Below are 21,941 nucleotides of genomic sequence, written 5' to 3' on the forward strand. Positions count from 1 at the left end.
GAAAGAAGAACCTTGTAGAAAAGGAGAGCAGTCAGTCAAAAGCAGATTTGTGAAATGCAGAGCCATGTTTGTGCATCATAAAGAAGGGCTGTGTTACTAGCACATAGAGTATGAATAGTGGAATAAAGTCTTAGAAAGGATACTGGAAAGACTGGAAGGCACAAGATTGTGAAGGGCTTTAAAACCATAACAGAGGATTTTATATTTTACCATAGAGGTGATAGAGAGCCATTGGAGTTTATTGAGACCGGGAGTTACATGGTCAAAACTGCAATTTTGGAAGATTACTTTGATGGCTAAGCAGAGCATAGATTGGAATTGTCATAGACTTCACACAGAAAGTCCAATACAGATGCTGCTGCAGCAGCTCAAGTATAGGGTGATGAGACTTATGTCAGTGTGGTGACAGCATGAGTGGAGAGAAAGGGATATATACAGTAATGTCATGAAGTTAGAAACTTAAATGCAAAAACAATGAAATTGACTCTGGCTATATAATTTTATCCAGAAGCTTAATCAATATGTATTAATTACCACTACACAGAGACCAAATGAGACTTCAAAGTGCTATAGTCAGCAAAGATATATACTTGCAAAATGAAAAGAGATGGCTAAAGAAGGAAAGTATACATACTTGTATACATACTTGCATACATACTTGCATACAAAATCTTTTTTTTGTTTTTTTTTTAAATTAGCTTTTATCTAAGTTAAAAGATTTTTAAAATTATCAAAATAAATTTTTGTGCTTGCAGATTACAAGGTACTTAGTTGTCCTTTCTCAGCAGTATTTAGTATAGTAGACCACTCCCCCTTGTCTGTACTCTCCTCCCTAATACCAAAAAGTAGCATCTCTTCACCTGTACGGCTATATCACTACTGTTTAGAATTTGTTTCCATACACACAATTGCAAAGCCTTGTAAAATATCCTAACAACTCCCCATCTTCACACTCAAGTCCAGGTCATAATCTGATTCACCTATATTCCCTTCTCTCCTCAACCTTTAGGATCTCCCACTTTAAGACTGACAGTTACCCCAGAGTCGTCTTTCTAGCCTAGCCACTGTGCACACAGGTAGCTAATATATATTCAGTATTTTAATAGTCAAAATTAGATCTGGTATTTGGTCAGATTACTATTAAAAGAAAAGTTTGATAACTTTTTGACAAATTGGTGCATTTCCTAATTATCACAGCCATTCATTTCTATGCCAATTTTTGACACTATTAGTTACTGAATTATTTTGTTTTGTACATAACTCCATTGCAGAAATATAACTGTTACATAATGCTCAATGGATAACAAAGGTTATACTTGTATTCATAGTAGTATTGAGACCTTGTGTAGTATGGTTAAATGCACTGGATTTGAGCCCAGTTCTGATTCTGCTATTTGTTGAGTAATCAGATGAACATGTTACCTTTCTAGACTTTGGTACTGCCTTATCCATAAAAGATGCTGTTTGAATTGTAGCATAAAAGAATCTGTGTAAACTCAAATGTAGAAGGAGAAGTAGAAAGCTAAAACTTCTTCCATGAAACCACTCAACTTAGTACCTCTTTTGCATTACCATGATTAATAAAAAAATAATACCTTTACTGTGCTCACAACCCCCAAAACTCGATGCAAACAAACCATGTTGGATAACCCAGTTATTACATCACAAGTCTTAGAGTCTTCTGTGTATTTATTGTTTTACAGCAGAATGCCCAACACAAATCATCATAACTGCCAAATAGTCAGCTGTGCAAAATAGTATATATAGTGCTTAAGTACAAATGGGAGACATGATTCTTTAAATAAATACTTCAACACAAATTTATGGTTCTACAAAAGAGCATTTACATTAGATGGTCTAAGTTGTTCTGCCTTCTTGGACCCACAGTCACCGTTATTTTCCCAAAACCCAATAGAATCAATATACGGAATCATCATCAGTTCGACTGTGTGAATAATGGATCAAAATAAATGAGTTCCTTTTTCTAAGAGTTTTTCCTGGCTCCCCTACAAACATGATCTGGCCTGGATAAAAAGACAACAGGAATTTCTTGAAGGTCAATGTTCCAAAATGCTAAGTATGATTAAGTATCCTACGTGATCTATATTCACTGGTTCCTTTTTTAGATAGGATGTACTTAGATGACTTCAGTTCATCATACAAGACAAGCACCAAAGCTTCACCCATGCCTCTAAGAAGATTGGACCAGGCACCCTTGAGGAAACACCCTCATCTTTGGCAATCTTCTTCCAGCAGTCAATTGTCCCAGTGTACATGATATCAGCTCCTTTGCACCCAGACTGCATAATCATTTGCTGTGTTACTGTATTAAAAGGATAGGAGACCACACGGGCTACAGCAGTCAGTGATTGCACAATCATCCTGCTTATGACAATATGAGTGTTCTTAGGATCTGGGAGCATGCCTTTACTGTATCATAGATTCCAAAGTGAGTTGCTCTATACATAATGACACCCTGCACTGAGAAACTGAAACCTTCATACATGCCATGAATTCCATCAGATTTGGTGAGTTTCACAAGGCAATCTCCCAGGTCTTTGAATTCTCTCTTAGTGAAAGATTTCCCAACATCAGCTGCCAAGTGGGTTCTCACAAAATCTAAGGGGTAGACAAGGCAGAGAGAAGTGGCTCCAGCTGCACCACCAGAGGCAAAATTGCCAGCAAAATACCTCCAAATGTGTGTGTGCTTGTCCACTCCTCCCAAAAACCACCTGCTTATACTTATACTTAAAGGCAAAATAAAGGCCAGGGTGGGGAAATATATGATTACATTTGCTAAATTACCCCACCAGAAGGAAAACACCCCTTGTTCCTTTGGAATTTGGACTATACAATCCACTATGCTGTTGTATTGCTTAATTGCAGCAATTTGTTTACTTGCATTCTGCACCTGCAATAGTAGCTTCACTCTCTACCTGGGGGCCACCATAGTCTTGGAGATGGCATCGGCAATGCCACCAGACAGGAAGTCCTTGGCAAAGGAGATAGCCTGTTCTGTCATGGTTACAAAGGGGAAAGGTGTCTGAATTGGAAGAAGAAAGCCAGTGAGAGAGGGCTGAAACCTGAGGAATGCATTGCTGTTTGCACAACCCCTTGATAATGCTTAGACCTAAAGGCTTGTATACAAAATCTTATGAAGAAGGATGATGGATGGTTATAAGCAGTATTATCAGAGAAAGCAGAGAAAAGCCGGGAAGGGTAAAACTAATTTAAAGAAATTTTGTAATGTATCCATATAAGGAAAGACATCCCAAGGGTGTTAAATGATGAAAATGAGAAGACAACAATTGGAAGAAAAATGAAGAAAAAAAGATTTTTTTTTCTATCAAGGAGAGTGGAGACAAGACACCAGGACAGTACTATAAGATATTCAGATGTGTCTATAGAAAAGTTAGAAATGCCTCTAATGAAAATGAAGTTGGAAAAACATAGACTAAATTCTAAGTCCTATTATAGCCAACATAAATTTGAGGGAATTTAATAACTCATAAAAGACATCTGAAGGAGAAAATGAGCAAGGAATGGTTAAAATTTTGGACCTTGCTGATACCAAAAAAAGTAGAAAACAGAGACAATAGCTTCTAACTTATATGACATAAAACTAACTCCCCAATGTTTTCAAAAATCTTAGGTCTAGTCACCTACGTCTACACATGAATATAGAGTTACTTAGGATTAATGGACCACATCTTTAACATTTTATAATTAACTGAAAGATAAAGATAATATAATATGATCCCATTGTGCTTATTGTTTAGATTTTTATCCTAAAAAAACATTTATTATTTATTTATTTTAAACATTTTATTTAAAAAAAATGCAGCTTCAAAATATCTCCTTTCCTCCCATTCTTCCACAACCTATTGGACAGGCATTCAATGTGATATCAATAATACATGTGAAATCATATCCATGATTAACCATGATGCACAAAATGGATAAAAAATAAAATGAAAAACTGTATTTGAATCTGTACTCAATTGGTTCTCTTTGGAGGTTGATGGCCCTTTTTTTTTATCATGATTCCTTTAGTAAAATCTCATTGTATTGATCAGAATAGCTGTCTTTTACAATTGATCATTGTTACAATATTTCTGTTGCTACAATAATCTGGTTCTTCTTACTTTATCCTGCATCAGTTCAAACAGTCTTTCCAAGTTTTTCTAAAACCATTCATCTCATCATTTGTTTTTTAAAATTTAATTTATTTTAACATTCTTTCCTTTTTTAATTCAGTTTTGAATTTACTCCCTCCCTCCCAACTCTCCCCCACCCATTGAGGTGAGGGAAATGATATGAATTATACAAGAGAAATCAACAATATATACACACACACACACACACACACACACACACACACACACACACACACATATATATATATATATATATATATATATATATATATATATATATTTATTTATTTATTTCCATATTAACCCTATTGGAAATAAAGCAAAAACAAAGCCTGAAAATTATACATCAGTTTGCACTCAGAGTTCGTAACTTCTCTCTCTGGAGGCAGACAGCTTTTTTTTTTTTCCATCATGAGTCTTTTGTGTCTTGGGTTGTCGTCTTGATCAGAGTAACTAAGTCTTTCACAGTTTATAATCTTTACAATATTGGTCTTGCTGTGCAAAATGATTTCTTGGTTATTCTCACTTAATTTTGCATCACTTCATATAGGTCTTGCCATTTTTTTTTAAACCAGCCCACCTTGCCATTTCTTATAACATGATATTACTCCATCACAATCATACACCACAATGGTTCAGCCATTGAACAATTAATGAGAATCCCTTAAATTTTCAATATTTGCTACCACAAAGAGAGCTGCTACAAATATTTGTACACATATAGGTCCTTTTTTCTTCTTTTAACCCTTTGGGGTATATACCTAGTGGTGGTGTTGATTGGTAAAAGAATATGCACAGTTTTATAGCCCTTTGGGTATATTTCCAAATTGTTCCCCAGAATAGTTGGAATGGTTCATACCTCCATCAACAATTTACTAGTGTACTTATTTTCTCTCATCCCCACCAGCATTTGTCATTTCTGACAGATATGAGATGATGCTTGAGAGTTGTTTTAATTTGCCTTTCTCTAATCAATAGTGTTTCAGAGCTCTTTTTCATATACCTATAGGTACCTTTGATTTCTTCTTTTGAAACCTTCCTGCTCATATCCCTTGATCATTTATCAATTGCTGAATGGCTCTTTTATAAATTTGATTCAGTTCCCTATATATGTGTAAAGTGGAGTCTTAATCAGAAAAAATGCTGTAATTAAACAAACCCATTATTTCATTTTCTATGGTACCTTGTAGAAAAATGTAGTTTCCCTGATTTTCTTTTAATTGGGTCTATTTTGGCTTTTGCTTTGTTTGATATCATCATTGCCACACCTGCCATTTTTTTTTTATTTCATCTGAAGTACAATAGATTCTGCTCCAAACCTTTATTTTAATGCCATGTGTCTTTCTGTTATGTGTGTTTTTTGTACACAACATATTGCTGGAGTGTGGTTTCTAATCCCTATTGCTCTCCATTTCTGTTTTATCTATGAATTAGTTGCTGTCACATTCATAGCAATGATTAACTTGACATTTCCCTCCATTCTATTTATCCTTTCTCTCTCCCTCTCCCTCCCTCCCTCTCTCTCTCTCTCTCTCTGTCTCTCTCTCTCTCTCTCCTCAAAAGTCTGACTACTGTCTCCATTAATCCCCATATCTTTTATATCCTTCCCCTCCTGTTTCCCTATTTAGTGAGATATATTTTAAAGCCAACTGATGGTGTTTGTGTTTGTGTGTGTGTGTTTGAGTGTGTGTGTGTGTGTGTGTGTGTGTGTGTGTGTGTGGTCTTTCCTTTATGAACCAATTCTAATGAGAGTGATGTTCAAACATTGTCCACCAACCCCTCATTTCCCCCTGTATTATAAAAGCTCTTTCTTGTATACTTTTTTAGGTGAAATATTTTCCCCACTCTACTTCTCCCTTCCCACTTTTTCCAGTGCATCCATCTTTATCATCTCTTCATTTGGGGGGGGGGGTAGGGATGGGTAGACTCACACTTATTCCCTCTAATTTCCCTAATGATGATAAGATTCTTACGAATTACATGTATCATCATTGTACATTGGAATCTAAACAGTTTAACTTTATTGATTCTGTCATGATTACTCTTTCATGTTTACCCTTTTATACTTCTTTTGAGTCACATCTGAATGTCAGATTTTCTATTCAGCTCTGGTCTTTTCATCAGGAATGCTTGAAACTCCTCTAGTTAATTAAATATCTATTTTCCCCCTGAAATGCTGGGTAGTTTTGCTACCAGTTTTGCTGGGTAGGTTGGATGTAATTTGAGCTCTTTTGCCTTCCAGAATATCATATTCCAAGTCTTTGGCTTCTTAAATGTAGAAGATGCTAGATCTTATGCCATCCTGATTGTGTCTCCACACTGTTTGAATTGTTTCTTATTGGCTACTTGCAATATATTTTCCTGACCCAGGAAGTCTGGAATTTGGCTATAGTATTTGTGGGAGTTTTCATTTTAGGATATCTTTAAAGAGGTGATTGGTGCATTCTTTCATGTTATATTTTATCCCCTGGATCAGAAAAGATTTCCTTGATAATTTCTTGAAATACAATGTCTGAGGGTAGGGCAGAGCCAAGATGGTGGAGTGAAACCATCTGAGCTCTTCAATATTCCTTCAAATACCTCTAAAAAGTAAATCTGAACAAATCTGAGAGTGGCAGAATCCACAGAGACAGAATGTGGCAGATTACCAGCCCAGGACAACCTGGAAGGCTGATAGGAAGTATCTGTTGCACCATGCTGGGAGAAGAACACAGTCTATCATGCAGGCTACACCAGTGCAGCCTCAACCATAGCAAAGAGATAACAGACCCCAGGGTACTGAATAGCTGGGGGCAGTGGTGATTTCCAGACTTCTCAGTGCAGGAGGTGAGTGTATCAGAACTGGGTGAGAGAGAAGTGCAGTCCTGTACAAGGCCTGCAGCAGCAGCAACAGATACTCCTGCAGCTATTAGCGGACAGACTGAATGTTTGAAAGTCAACTATCTAAACTTCCAGGAGCCAAGATGATGGAGTAAATACTAACTCCTTCTCACTCTCCCTTTTTGACTTCAAAAAAACCTAGAGCATATTGCCCAAAGAAAATTCCAGGAGTAGTGAAGCCAGCAGAAAATCTGCAGTCTTTTTTGGTCAAGAGGCTTGGGGGATTAATGGGATAAGTGCCTCTTGCTGTGGCTAAAGGGGAACCATACAGGATGGGAGGTGTCCGAGCAATCCAGCAGAAAGCCCCACCTCAGCAAATCAATAAGAGATCCTGAGCCCCAGAGGTGGTGGATCCAGCAAGCACCAACACCATGACCCCAAGTGTGCCTTTGCACAGCCAGAGGAATTGGCAGACACCAGAATGGAAAAATCAGCTGAACCTATCCTTGCTCTAGCAGAGTCCTAGGGGAGGAGGAGACCTCTAGCAGCCACATTAACCCTCCCCTATGCCTAACATTGTGAGCTTCAGTGTAACCCCAAGGAAATGCAGAAAGAATTCACCTGGCCTCAGCACACAACAGCCAGCTCCATCTCAGGAACAGGTAAAATACAACATTACATAGCTTCCAGCAGCTAGAACCAGAGGCCACCACACACACAAAGACAGTAAAAAGGACCCTAGCCCTCAGCACAAGAAGTGTGGGACAGAGCCCCCTGGGCCCCAGAAGCAGAGATCCACTTTAGAAGCCAGGAAAAAGGCAATCAAAATGAGCAAAAAGCTAATTAGAAAAACAGACCATAGATTCTTACTATGGGGACAGGGAAGATCAAAATATGAATTCAGAAGAGGTCAGCATTGACACTAAACTCACATCTGAAACCTCAAAAGGGAATATTGACTGGACTCAAGCCAAAAAAGTGTTTTTGGAAGAGCACAAGAGGGATTTTAAAAATGAAATTAGTGAGGTAGAAGAAAAAATGATTAATTCTTTTAAAAATACAATTGACAAAATTGAAAAAAAAATCAGTAAAAAAAATAATTGACTAAAAGTATGAAGATGCATGAAACCTAACTGGAGAAAATAACTCCTTAAAAAGTAAAATTGACCAAATGGAAAAGGAGGTACAAAAGCTAATTGAAGAAAACAATTAGTTAAAAATTAAATTTGGGCAAGTAGAAACTAATGACTCTATGAGGAATCAAGAATTAAACAAAATCAAAAGAATGAAAAAATACAACAAAACTTAAATATCCCTTTGGAAAAACAACTGACCTGCAAAATAGATCCAGGAGAGATAATCTACAAATTATTGGTCTACCGGAAAGCCATGATAAAAAAAAGAAAGAGCCTGGACAGTATCTTTCAAGAAATCCTCAAGGGAAACTGCCTCAAGGCTCTAGAACCAGAGAGTAAAAACATCATTGAAACAATCCAATGATAACCTCTTGAAACAGATCCCAAATTGAAAACTTCAAGGAATATTGTAGCCAAATTCCAGAATTATCAAGTCAGGGAGAAAATACTGCAAGCAGCCAGAAAGAAACATATTCAAATATTGTGAAACTCGAGTCAGGATCACACAGAACATTATAGCTTCTACATTAAAATTTATGAGGGACTGGAATATGATATTTTGTAAGGCAAAGGACCTTAGACCACAACCAAAAATCAAATACCTAGCAAAACTGAGCATAAACTTTCAGGCAAGGAGATCGACATTCAAGGAAATAAGGGACTTCCAGACCTTCCTGGTGAAAAGGCCAGAACTCAGTGGAAAATTTGATCTTTGAATACAAGACTCAAAAGAGGAATCAAAAAGTAAACAGCAAAAAAAATGTCATTTAATAAGGGCAAACTGTTTACACCCCTATGTGGGAGGATGATACTTGTAAATCTTAAGAATTTCATCTTTATTACAAAATTTAAAAGGGATATACATAGACAGCGGGTTTGGATATAAATTTGTTGATGTGATGACAAAAAAAAAAAACCTAATTAAGGGGTGCAAAGGGATTGTAATGAGAGAAGAGGAAATGTAGAGGCAGAAAAGGGTAAATGACATCACACAAAAAGGCACAGAAGCATACTATGGTAGAGGGAAAGAAGGGAGGTAGACGAGCATTATTTGAGTTTTACTTTCATTGGATTTGGTTCCAGGAGGGAATAACATATTTAGTTAAGTATAGAAATCTAACTTGCCCTGCAGGCAGGAGGAGGGGAAAGGTAAAAGAAAAGGGAGGGGGTGGTTAGAAGGGAGGAAAACAGTAGCAAGGGAAAGGGGAAAGAAAAGGGAAGGGGACTGATAGAAGGGAGGAAAGATCTCAGGAGATGGTGGAGAAAAGCAAATGCCTTTTAAGGAGGAGAAGGGAGAAGGGAGAAATAAAAGCATAAACTGGAGGGGGTAATACAATGGAGAGAAAGACACAGATGTCAATCATAACTGTGAATGTGAAAGGGATGAAGCCTCATATAAAATGGAAGTGGATAGCAGAATGGACTAAAAGCCATAATCTGGGGGCAGAGCCAAGATGGTGGCTGGAAAGTAGGGACTTGCTATGAGATCCCCCCCAGGTACCTCCAAAAATCTATAAAAAATGGCTATGAATAAATTCTAGAGCTGCAGAACCCATGGAATAGCAGAGGAAAGCAGAGGAAAGCCTAGGACAGCCTGGATCATCCCTGGGTAAGGTCTATACCACGGAGCTGAGAGCAGAAGGGAGCAAAGCCCAGCATGGGCTGTGCCAAGACCAACCAGACCAGGAGGCAGGCAGAAAAGGCCCTAGCACCCGGAATCACTGAGCTGTGGCAGTTACCAGACTTCTCAACACACAAACACCAAAGGTAGAATGGAGAAGGTTAGTGGGAAAAACTTCAGGGAATGAAAGGAGTTCACAGTTCAGCCACCACCCCAGGGCAGCAGAGGTGGTGCAACTCTGAGGACAGAACTACGTCTGCAGTTGCTTCTGCCCCAGGTTCATCTGGTGGGAAGAATTAAGTGGTAGATCTGAGTGGGAGTGCAGAGCCTGCTTAAGATCTGAGTCCTGTCCTCTTGGGCAGTTCTTGGGGGAGGAGAAGTGCTGCTGCAGCAGAGCTTGCTGTATAGAAAAAGCTCTGAAAACAACAGTGCAACCCCTCAAGCTTGGGACAAAATACTCGCTACTCTATAAGCAGTCATGCCCCCATGAAAAACTCAAGGGTCTAGTAATTGCCCGGGAACATGACCAGGCAGTGAAAATGGACTCAGAAACAGACTCAGACTTTGGAATTTTTCTTTGGTGACAAAGAAGACCAAAACATACATCCAGAAGAAGTCAACAAAGTAAAAGAGCCTACATCAAAAGCCTCCAAGAAAAATATGAATTTGTCTCAGGCCATGGAAGAGCTCAAAAAGGATTTGGAAAAGCAAGTTAGAGAAGTAGAGGAAAAATTGGGAAGACAAATGAGAGTGACGTGAGAAAACCATGAAAAACAAGTCAACGACTTGCTAAAGGAGACCCAAAAAATACTGAAGAAAATAACATCTTAAAAAATAGACTAACTCAAATGGCAAAAGAGCTCCAAAAAGCCAATGAGGAGAAGAATGCCCTGAAAGGCAGAATTAGCCAAATGGAAAAGGAGTTCCAAAAGACAATTGAAGAAAATACAACCTTAAAAATTAGACTGGAGCAAGTGGAAGCTAGTGACTTTACAAAAAATCAAGATATCATAAAACAGAACCAAAGGAATGAAAAAAATGGAAGACAATATGAAATATCTCATTGGAAAAAACCACTGACTGGGAAAATAGAACCAGGAGAGATAATTTAAAATTATTGGAGTACGTGAAAGTCATGATCAAAAAAAGAGCCTAGATATCATCTTTCAAGAAATTATCAAGGAGATCTGCCCTGATATTATACAGCCAGAGGGTAAAATAGAAAAGGAAAGAATGCACCGATAACCACCTGACAAAGATCCCAAAAAGAAAATGCCTAGGAAAATTGTTGCCAAACTCCAGAGCTCCCAGATCAAGAAGAAAATACTGCAAGCAGCCAGAAAGAAACAATTTGAGTATTGTGGAAACATAGTCAGAATAATACAAGATCTAGCAGCTTCTACACTAAGGGATATAATGGCTTGGAATATGGTATTCCAGAGGTCGAAGGAGCTAGGATTAAAACCAAGAATCACCTACCCAGCAAAACTGAGTATAACGCTCCAAGGCAAGATACAGATTTTCAATAAAATAGAGGACTTTCAAGCATTGTTGATGAAAAGACCAGAGCTAAAAAGAAAATTTGACTTTCAAACACAGGAATCAAGAGAAGCATGAAAAGGTAAACAAGAAAGAGAAATCGTAGGGGACTTACTAAAGTTGAACTGTTTTGTTTATACTCCTCCATGGAAAGATGATGTGTATAATTCATGTGACTTCAAGAGTAGGTTAGCAAAAAGGAATATGTATGTGTGTGTGTGTGTATTTATATATATATATATATATATATATATATATATATATATATAAATACACACACACACACATACATACATACAGAGAGAGGGGGGCACAGGGTAAGTTGAATTTGAAGGGAGGATATGTAAAAATGTAAATCAAATTAATGGATGAGATAAGAATACATAGAGAGAGGGAGAAAGATAGAGATAGAATGAGGTAAATTATCTCGCATAAAAGTGCCAAGAAAAAGCAGTTCTGTTGGGAGGAAAGAGGGGGCAGGTGAGGGGGAATGAGTGAATCTTGCTCTCAATGGATTTGATGTGAGGAGGGAATAACATACACACTCAATTGGGTATCTTACCACACAGGAAAGAAGGAGGAACGGGACAAAAAAGGGGGGACAATACAAGGGAGGGCAGATAGGGAGTGGAGGTAATCAAAAGCAAACACTTTTGAAAAGGCACAAGGGCAAGGGAGAAAATTGGATAAAGGAGGATAGGATAGGAAGGAGCAAAATGTAGTTAGTCTTTCACTACATGAGTATTGTGGAAGGGTTTTGCATTATTGTACACATGTGACCTGTGTTGAATTGCTTGCCTTCTTAGGGAGGGTGGGTGTGGAAGGAATTGGGGAGAGAATTTGCAACTCAAAATTTTAAAAGCAGATGTTGAAGAAAAAAGTTTTGCACGCAACTAGGAAATAAGATATACAGGCAATGGGGAATAGAAATCTATCTTGCCCTACAAGAAAGTAAGGGAAATGGGGTTTAGGGAGAGTGGGGTGACAGAAGGGAGGGCTGACTGGGGAATAGGACAGTCAGAATATATGCCATCTTGGAGTGTGGGGGAGGATAGAAATGGGGAGAAAATTTGTAATTCAAAGTCTTGTGAAAATTAATGCTGAAAACTAAAAATGTTAAATCAATAAATGTCAAGGAAAAAAAACATAATCTCCAACAGGTTTTTTAGAAGAAAAACAGTTGAAACAGGGTGATATACACAGGGTAAAGGAAATAGGCTGGAGTAGAATATGTTGTGCTTCAGCTGAAGTAAAAATGCAGGGGTAGCAATGCTAATCTCAGACAAAGCAAAAGCAAAAATAGATCTAATGAAAAGAGATAAGGAAGAAAACTATATCCTCTTAAAAGCTACCATAGACAATGAAGAAATGTCATTACAAAACATATATGCACGAAACAGTATAGCATCCCAATTGTTAGAGGAGAATTTAGGGGAGTTACAGGAATAATTAGGCAACAAAAGTATACTAGTAATGGATTGTAACCTGTACATATCTGAACCTCAAAATAAATAAAAAAGAAGTCAAGGAAGTGAATAGCATTTTAGTAAAAGTAGGTATAGCAAACCTCTATAGAAAATTGAATAGAGATGGAAAGGAATATATCTTTTCCTCAGTGGTCCAGGGCATATGTAGTAGGGCATAAAAAACCTCACAAGCCTTTGCAGAAAGGCAAATATATTGAATGCATCCTTTTCAGATCATGATGCAATAAAAAATTACATGTAGTAAAGGGCCAAGGGAAGATAGACTAAAAATTGAATGCAAATAATCAACTCCCAAAGAATGAGTGGGTTAAATAACAAATCATATAAACCATCAAAGACTTCATTCAAGAGAATGAAAAAAATGAGACAATGTGACAAACATATGGGATGAAGATAAGCAGTTTTTAGGGGAAGTTTAATGTTGCTTAGTGCCTACATGAATAAAATAGAGAAAAAGGAATTCAATGAATTGGGCATGCTACTAAAATAGCTACAAAAATAACAAATTGAAAATCCCCAATTAAATACCAAATTAGAAATACTGAAAGCCAAAGGAGAGATTAATAAAACTGAAAAGAAAGTATTGAACTAATGAATAAAACTAAGTGTTGGTTTTATGGGAAAATAAAGTTGATAAAACTTTGGTTAACTTGATTTAAAAAAAGAAAACCAAATTTTCAGTATCAACAATGAACAGGGTGAATACCCAATAAAGGAAGGGAAAATTAAAACAATAACTAGAAGTCATTTTGCCAAATTGTATGCCCATACATTTGATGATCTTAGTTAGTTGGATGAATATTTATCTGTTTATTTTTATTATTTTTAGTTTTTAGCATTGATTTCCACAAGATTTTGAGTTACAAATTTTCTCCCCATTTCTACCCTCCCCCACACTCCAAGATGGCATATATTCTGATTGCCCCATTCCCCAGTCAGCCCTCCCTTCTGTCACCCCACTCCCCCCCCCCATGCCCTTTTCCCTTACCTACTTGTAGGGCAAGATAGATTTCTATGTCCCATTGCCTGTATATCTTATTTCCTAGTTGCATGCAAAAACTTTTTTTTGAACATCTTCTTTTAAAGCTTTGAGTTCCAAATGCTCTCCCTTTTCCCTCCCTACCCACACTCCCTAACAAGGCAAGCAATTCTACATAAGCCACATGTGTATCATTATGCAAAACCCTTCCACAATACTCATGTAGTTAAAGACTAACTATATTTTGCTCGTTCCTATCCTATCTCCCTTCATCCAATTTTCTCCCTTGACCCTGTACCTTTTCAAAAGTGTTTGCTTTTGATTACCTCCTCCCCCTATCTGCCTTCCCCTATATCCTCCCCCCTTTTTATCTCCTTCTTCCTTCTTTCCTGTGTGGTAAGATACCCAATTGAGTGTGTATGTTATTCCCTCCTCATATCCGATGAGAGCAAGATTCACTCATTCCCCCTCACCTGCCCCCTCTTCCCTTCTAATGAACTGCTTTTTCTTGCCACTTTCATGTGAGGCAATTTGCCCCATTCTATCTCTCCCTTTTTCCCTCTCTCCACATATTCCTCTCTCATCCCTTAATTTTATTTTATTTTTTTTAGATGTCATCCCTTCATATTCAACTCACCCTTTGCCCTCTGTCTATGTCTATGTATATATGTATATATATATGTTTGTGTGTGTTTCTATATATATATACATGTATATGTATGTGTGTATATGTATATACACACACACACACATATATATATATGTATATATATATGTATATATATATATATATATGTATATATATGTATATATATATATATATATATATATATATATATATATATATATATACACACATGTATATATATTCCCTTCAGCTACCCTAATACCGAGGTCTCATGAATTATACACATCATCTTTCTATTTAGGAATGTGAGCAAAACAGTTCAACTTTAGTAAGTCCCTTACACTTCCTCCTTCTTGTTTACCTTTCTCATGCTTCTCTTGATTCTGGTGTTTGAAAGTCAAATTTTCTATTCAGCTCTGGTCTTTTCACTGAGAAAGCTTGAAAGTCCTCTGTTTTATTGAAAATCCATATTTTTCTGTGGAGCAGCATATTCAGTTTTGCTGGGTAGGTGATTCTTGATTTCAATCCTAGCTCCATTGACCTCCAGAATATCTGTTCTGTTTTATAATATCTTGATTTCTCATAAAGTAACTAGCTTCCACTTGCTCCAATCTAATTTTTAATGTAGTACTTCCTTCAGTGGTCTTTTGGATCTCCTTTTCAATTTAGCTAATTCACTGTATACCAAAATAGAATCCCAATGGGTGCACTATTTAGACAAAAAGGCTGATACTATAAACAAATTAGGGGAGCAAGGAATGATTTATCTGTCAGATTTATGGGGAATGGAGGAATTTATGACCAAATAAGAGTTAGGGAACATTATTAAATGCAAAATGGATAATTTTAATTACATTAAATGGAAATGTTTTTGCACACACAAAGCCAATGCAACCAAGGTTGGGAGGGAAGCAAGAAACTGGGAAAGAATTTTTTCAACCAGTGTCTCTGATAAAGGCCTCATTTCTAAAATATATTGAGAACAGAGTCAAATTTATAAGAATACAAGTCATTCCACAATTGATAAATGGTTAAAAAATGTGAAAAGGCAGTTTTCAGATGAAGAGAATAAAGTTATCTATAATCATATGAAAAAATGCTCTAAATCACTATTGATTAGAGAGATGCAAATGAAAACAAGTCTGAAATATCATGTCACACTTATCAGATTGACTAACATGACAAAACAGGCAAATGATAAATAGTGGAGAAGATTTGGGATATTTTGAATACCAATTCATTATTGGTGTAGCAGTAAGTTGAATCAACCTTTCTGGAGAGCCATTTGGACCTATGCCCAAAGCGCTATGAAAACATGCATGCCCTTTGATACAGCAATATTTCTTCTGGAGCTGTATCCCAAAGAGATCCTAAAAATGGGAAAAGGACCCATACGTACAAAAATATTCATAGAAACTGTCTTTGTGGTGGGCAAGAACTGAAAATTGAGAAGATTCTCATCACTTGGGGAATGGATAAACAATTTGTGATATATGAATGTAATGGAATACTACTGTGATATAAGAAATCATGAATAGGCAGACTTGCAAAAACCTGGAAAGACATGTGAACTGATACTGAGAGAAGTGAGCAGAAACAGGAGAACACTGTACACGGTAACAGCCAATGTGTGATGACTGAATTTGATAGACTTAGCCCTTCTTAGCAGTGAAATGGACCTAAAGCAATTCCAAAAGATTCATAACAGAAAATGCCGACCATATCCAGAGAAAGAACTATGGAGTCTGAATGCAGAGTGAAGAAGACTGATTTGTTTTCTTTCTCATCCTTTCTCCCATTCATTATAATTCTTCTATACAACATGACTAATGTGAAAATATGTTTAGTAGGAATGTATATGTAGCATTTATGCTGGATTGCCTGCCTTTTTGGGGAGGCATATGGGAGGGATGGGAAGAAAACTCAGAACTTACGAAAGCAAATGTAAAACAAATCAATTAATGAAAAACAAGTAAAAAATAAAAGAAATATAATGTCTAGGCTCTTTCTTTGATCATGGCTTTTAGGGAGCCCAATAGTTCTTAAATCATTTCTCCTTGATCTATTTTCCATGTCAGTTGTTTTTTTTTTTTTTTTCTGTGTAGATTATTCACATATTCTATTTTTTGTTCTTTTGACTTATTTTCTCTCTTGATGTCTCATTGAAGTCATTAATTTCCATTTGCCTGAATTATAATTTTTATAGAATTATTTTCTTCCATGGTCTTCTCTATCTCCTTTTCCATTTGAACCTTTCTGATTTTTTAGAACTTTTTCCTTTATTATTTTTGTTCCTGTTTTTTTCTTACCAAGATTTTATTTTTTTATGTTTCTTGCATCACTCATTTCTTTTTCTGAATTTTCCTCTATCACCTTTATTTGTTTCTTACATCTTCCAGGAATTCTTACTAGGCATGAGTTCGATTAACATTTTTTCTTTGAGAATTTAGTTTTAGCTGTTTTCAAATTGTTTTCTTCTTTGCAGTTTATGTCTTGGTCTTCCTGTAACCATGGTAGCTTTTTATGGTCAAGTTATTATTTTGTTATTTGCTCATTTCCCAGACTCTTTGTTAACTTTGGACTTTATTTTAAATTTGAACTCTTCTCACCTTGTGTAAGACCAATCAGTAAGTGAAATACCTTTACTGCCAATTGAATAGGCCTCAAATTGGGGCCAACAAAGGGAGGCCTGATTAGAGACAGGCCCAGAGATTTTCACTAACTAGGTATGAAGTCCCAGTTAGTTAGCAAACTAGTTTGAGAGGCATGAAGTCCTCATGGCCCTAAGGGGAGTTTGTAGAACCAGAGCCAATGGTACGTATCCTGAGTTCTAGTCAATCAGATGACACCTAAGGCTGTATAAAAAGTGAGCCCAGAACTGGGAGCAGCAGAACTGGGGACCACAGACAGTGGCAGGATTCAGAAGAAGACATTAAGGCAGCAGACCCAAAGAGAGAGCCAGCATCAAGACTGCAGAATGGAGCATGCTGAACAAAAGAGAGTTCTAGAGATTAAGGAATCCAGAGTCAGCAGAGCTGTAGGAGAGAGTGCTGAATGGGGAGTTAGGATGTGTGAGTGATCTTTTATAGGAAGGCCCTAGTGAGTGGGGGGGGGGGGTGATGAAGGTGGGGAGGGAGGCTACAGTATAGCTTGGCTCCTTGCTATAATATTTGGTTATAATTTCCTTGTTACTACAGTGAGGCGGACTTACCAGTTTGGAATATTATTGCTACTATATCAAATCGGGGGCATTGGTTCTTGGATTTGATCCTCTGGAGTCTAAATAAATGTTACACTTCCTCTGCCTTCAACCTAGAGAATTCCTTATATTTCACAATTCCAAACCACTCAGGCATGTCCATGGCATTCTTTGAGGTCATGAATTTTGCCTTACTGCTATATCTTGCGGTGGGGAAGTCCTGTCCCTAGCTTCAACCTTTTTCATATTGCTATTTTCAGAGCTAGTTCTGGGAGTTTGCAAGTTTAGGGTGCTTCCAAGTTAGTGTGATCTAGAGAGAGCTGTATTCTCCACTTTCCTAGTCTTTATTCAACAAGTGTCCCTGTTTTTCTGCAGCTATAAGCAACAGCTCTGCTTCTCTTGGTTCTTGAACTGTAACCAAGTCCCTTTTTCTCTTGTAGCCATAAGCGCTAGTCTTTCTCTTTACCTTGGAACTGCAACCAAGGCACCTGATTCTTTGTGACCTACCACAGGTACTCCTCATTACCCCGGAACTGTGACCCAGAGCTGCGTATAAGCAATGAGTTGCTAATCAACACCAACCACACCCAGTGCCAAACAGGGGTGATATTTAATCTCTTTCTGACAATTTCCTTCACCCTTTTACTGTCTCTGGGGTAAGAGTTCCCAAAAATGTTGCTGTTGATACTACCATCACAACCATCTTAAAGGCTCACTGCTGGTGTTGCTGTAGCCTCCTGTACTGTGGGCTGGTCCCCACTCAGGTGTCATAAACCTTTCCTGCTGACCTAAGTTGTGTTAGGCTAGAAAAAATATCTCACACTTTTTGTTGTCTATGCCACTCCAGAATTTGATTTGAAGAGTAATTTTAAAGTTGTTTGGATAGGATTGCTGGGAGTGTTCAGCTGGGTTGCTGAGTCTAATCTGCCATCTTCTACAGAGTATTTTTTTAAAAAAATTATTTTTTGGAATATAATACCACCTTGGAAGCTCTTTAACATAATATATTTCCCAACCAATATCAAAATAATTACAGATTGTTTGGAAGATATAGAAATAGAAATGGCTCTGTTCAATGGCTCTCTAACAATCAATGACAGGGAAGGCATGATGGAAGAGATTCAATGTAGAGTGCAAGTTAAAGAAGGATTCCCGATCAATAGTGGAGTGTTCCTGTTTGTAGACGACATTTTGTTCATTGCATCTGACCCCAAGGCACTGCATGCGCTACCACAAGAGATCTGCAAAGTTTCAAAGAGTCTGTTAAGTCTATTCACACTAGAAAGACTAAGTGAATGAACAATGTCTGTTATCTAGATTTCAAAATGCTTTTGGCTAAATACTTTATTATGCATGTTTGGGACAGAAAAAATAAAACATTGGTCATTGAGTTAAATGTGAAATTTAATAGGAGGAAGAAAGTGATTCTTTGTTTTTGTGTTTTGTTCAGAGATAATAAAGCTCTTTTTTCTGACTTCAGTCTTTTAAATATTTTACAATAGTTGCTATAAAGAATGGAATATAGTTCTTAAGTAAGTGAATGAATGAAAGGATGAATAAATAAATTAAAGATGAGTATCATATAGATAATGACAAAGTGGAACAAGGAAGGTATGAATATGTTGCAACATGGCCCCAATGAGAATCTTTAAAAGAAGAAAAGGGAATTAAAAGAGGACATCAAGCAAAATGTAACAAAAGAGATTATTGAGTGATCATGGGCAAGAATGAGGGATAGACAGTAAAATTGTTTCATTGGTACCCTCAAATTATCAGGAGTAAAGGTGTGTGTCTTCCAGTATATTGGGCGTCCCCTACTGCCTGCTCTTTTTAAACTAATGGACAAGTATTACACAGGATGGACAGATCTGAATGGCTTATGAACAAAAACCTTGTAGGGAACTTCTGAATCTATGAGTTCTCAGATCCATATAAATATTTGGGGACATAGAATAAAAATACAAGGTTTCTTTTAATTTGCATTGGTGTCTCCAGTTATTCCATAAGTCAGTGCTCTTTTTTGACTGTTGTTTCTCTCCAGTTGCCATATAGATAAAATGTTTAGTTACGGAGGCTGTTTTTGAAAGCCTCCTCACCATTGTGTTTATTTTGCCTCAATTAAATTTCTTTAGGAAATGATGGCCATCATAGTCAGTGCCTTTATTCTTCTTTAATTCCAATATTTATGAAGTCTCAATGAAACCTCTGTCATGAAATCTACCTACTTCAGTTATCTGGTTACCTAAATTTTGGTTATTTTCATATAGATACTTAAAATTGAAGGTTTTCCCCAATTCATTTATTATTTCCTAGGAACTTATGGGTATATCACCTGCTGTTCTTTGTCTATGGAATTTGTTCTCTATGACATCTAGCTTGGTAGATATCTGGGCACAGTCATACATCTGTTGCATCCTTTTTACTTTAATATCCTTTCTCCTTAGATATGTGAGCTTTAACTAAATTTATTGATTCTCTTGCCCAAAACACGACATGGTAGTATGGGACCAAAAAATTCATAAAAACAAAAAAGCAGTGTGGAGAGCAGAACAGATACAAAGTGCTACTAAGAGTACGGTGACTTTGTACCGTAGGAAGGATGATTCCTAATGCTTTTGTTAGATGAGAACCAATCTATGGGGATGGACTATCTTCATTTGTTACTTTTAGTGAAAATATTATGTCTTTCCAGATTTTTCTGAAATCTCTTATTCATTCTTTCTTATAGCACAATAAACATTCATCAAAAATATATACCACAGCGTGTTCAGCCATTTTCCAATTGATGAGAACCGACTCGATTTCCAATTTTTAGCCACCACAAAAAAAGCTCCTTAAAATATTTTTGTGGAACATTGGTGCTTTTCCCTTTTTTGTGATCTCTTTGGGATACAGACCTAGTAGTGGTATATCTGGATCAAAGGGTATGCCCAGTTTGATTGTCTTTTTGACATAGTTCCAAATTGCTCTCCAGAATGATTGGATCAGTTCATGGTCTAGGAACAATGCATCAGTGTCCCAGTTTTCACACATCCCTTGAAACATTCAATTTTGTTTTTGTTTTTTGTTTTGTCATAATTGCCAATCTGATGGGTGTGAGGTGGTACCTCAGAATTTTATTTTAAATTTGCATTTCTCTGATTGATGGTGATTTAGAGCATTTTTATGACTATTGATACTTTTGATTTCTTTGTCTGCAAACTGCCTATTCATATCCTTCAACCATTTATCTATTGTGGAATTCACTGTATTCTTATATATTTGATTGAGTTGTTTTTATTTGAGAAAGAAGACCTTTATAAAGATACTTGCTATAAAACTGTTTTCCAAGTTTTCTGTTTTCCTTATAATTTTGATGGTGCTGGTTTTGTTTGTGCAACACCTTTTTTTTTCTATAATCAGAATTATCCATTTAACATTTTGTATCATATTTCATCCTAAATTCTTCCTTTATACATAAATCTGACAGGTAAATTATTTTATCCTCTCCTAGTTTGTTCATGGTATTGTTCTTTTTCTCTAGATCTTGTACCCATTTTGACCTTATCTTGGTATACAAAGCGAAATGTTGGTCTATACCTAGGTTCTGCAATATTATTTTCCAATTTTCCCAGAAAACTTTTTGTTAAATAATTACTCTTTGTCCTCAAACTTTGTATATTGGGGTTTATCAAATATCAAATTACTATGGCCATTTACTATAATGCGACAATGTATTATGTACCTAATCTATTGCACTGATCCACCACTCTATTTTTTTAGCCAATACCAGATTGTCTTGATGATTATTGCTTTATAATACAGTTTGAGGTCTGATATGGCTAGGCCACATTGCTCCCCATTTTATTTTTCATTGATTTCTTTGATATTCAAACTTTTGTTCTTTTTTTTCCTTCTTCTGGAAACAATTTTATTTAATTTAACATTAATCTCTAAGCAAGTCATTTCTAACTTTGAATGAGAGAGTTGATCAAATTGCATAGCTTGTCCCCCCTCCAACATGACTCTGTCCCAAGATGATTTGGGGGAATATTTATAGGAATGTTGAGGAAGAAAAATATGTTAAAATACAGTGTGGGTTAATATTCAAGAGTAGTTGAATTGAATTAAATAAATAACCAAGTCAGCTGGGCCACTACTCTCCTGGAGTAAACAAGGGGACTTCTCCTCCAAAGATATCTTCCAGGGGTGGGTAAACTTTGGTTTCAAGGCCACATGTGGCTCTCTAGGTCCCCAAGTGCAGCCCCCCAACTGAACCCAAAGTTCACAGAACAAATCCCCATAAAATCACAATCCCAAATACAAACAAATCTCCTGAAAAGGATTTGTTCACTGAAGTTTGGAATCAGTCAAAGGGCAGCACGTGAGGACCTAG

The 21,941-nt window shown here is 36.8% G+C and overlaps 1 pseudogene; it reads right to left on the reverse strand.

Annotated features, from left to right (window-relative positions):
* Positions 1-2,073: 2,073 nt before the first annotated feature.
* On the reverse strand, positions 2,074-3,022 carry LOC118840344 (annotated as a pseudogene).
* Positions 3,023-21,941: the final 18,919 nt, after the last annotated feature.

The sequence above is a fragment of the Trichosurus vulpecula genome, chromosome 1 (genome assembly GCF_011100635.1).
Source record: "Trichosurus vulpecula isolate mTriVul1 chromosome 1, mTriVul1.pri, whole genome shotgun sequence".
NCBI lineage: Eukaryota > Metazoa > Chordata > Mammalia > Diprotodontia > Phalangeridae > Trichosurus > Trichosurus vulpecula.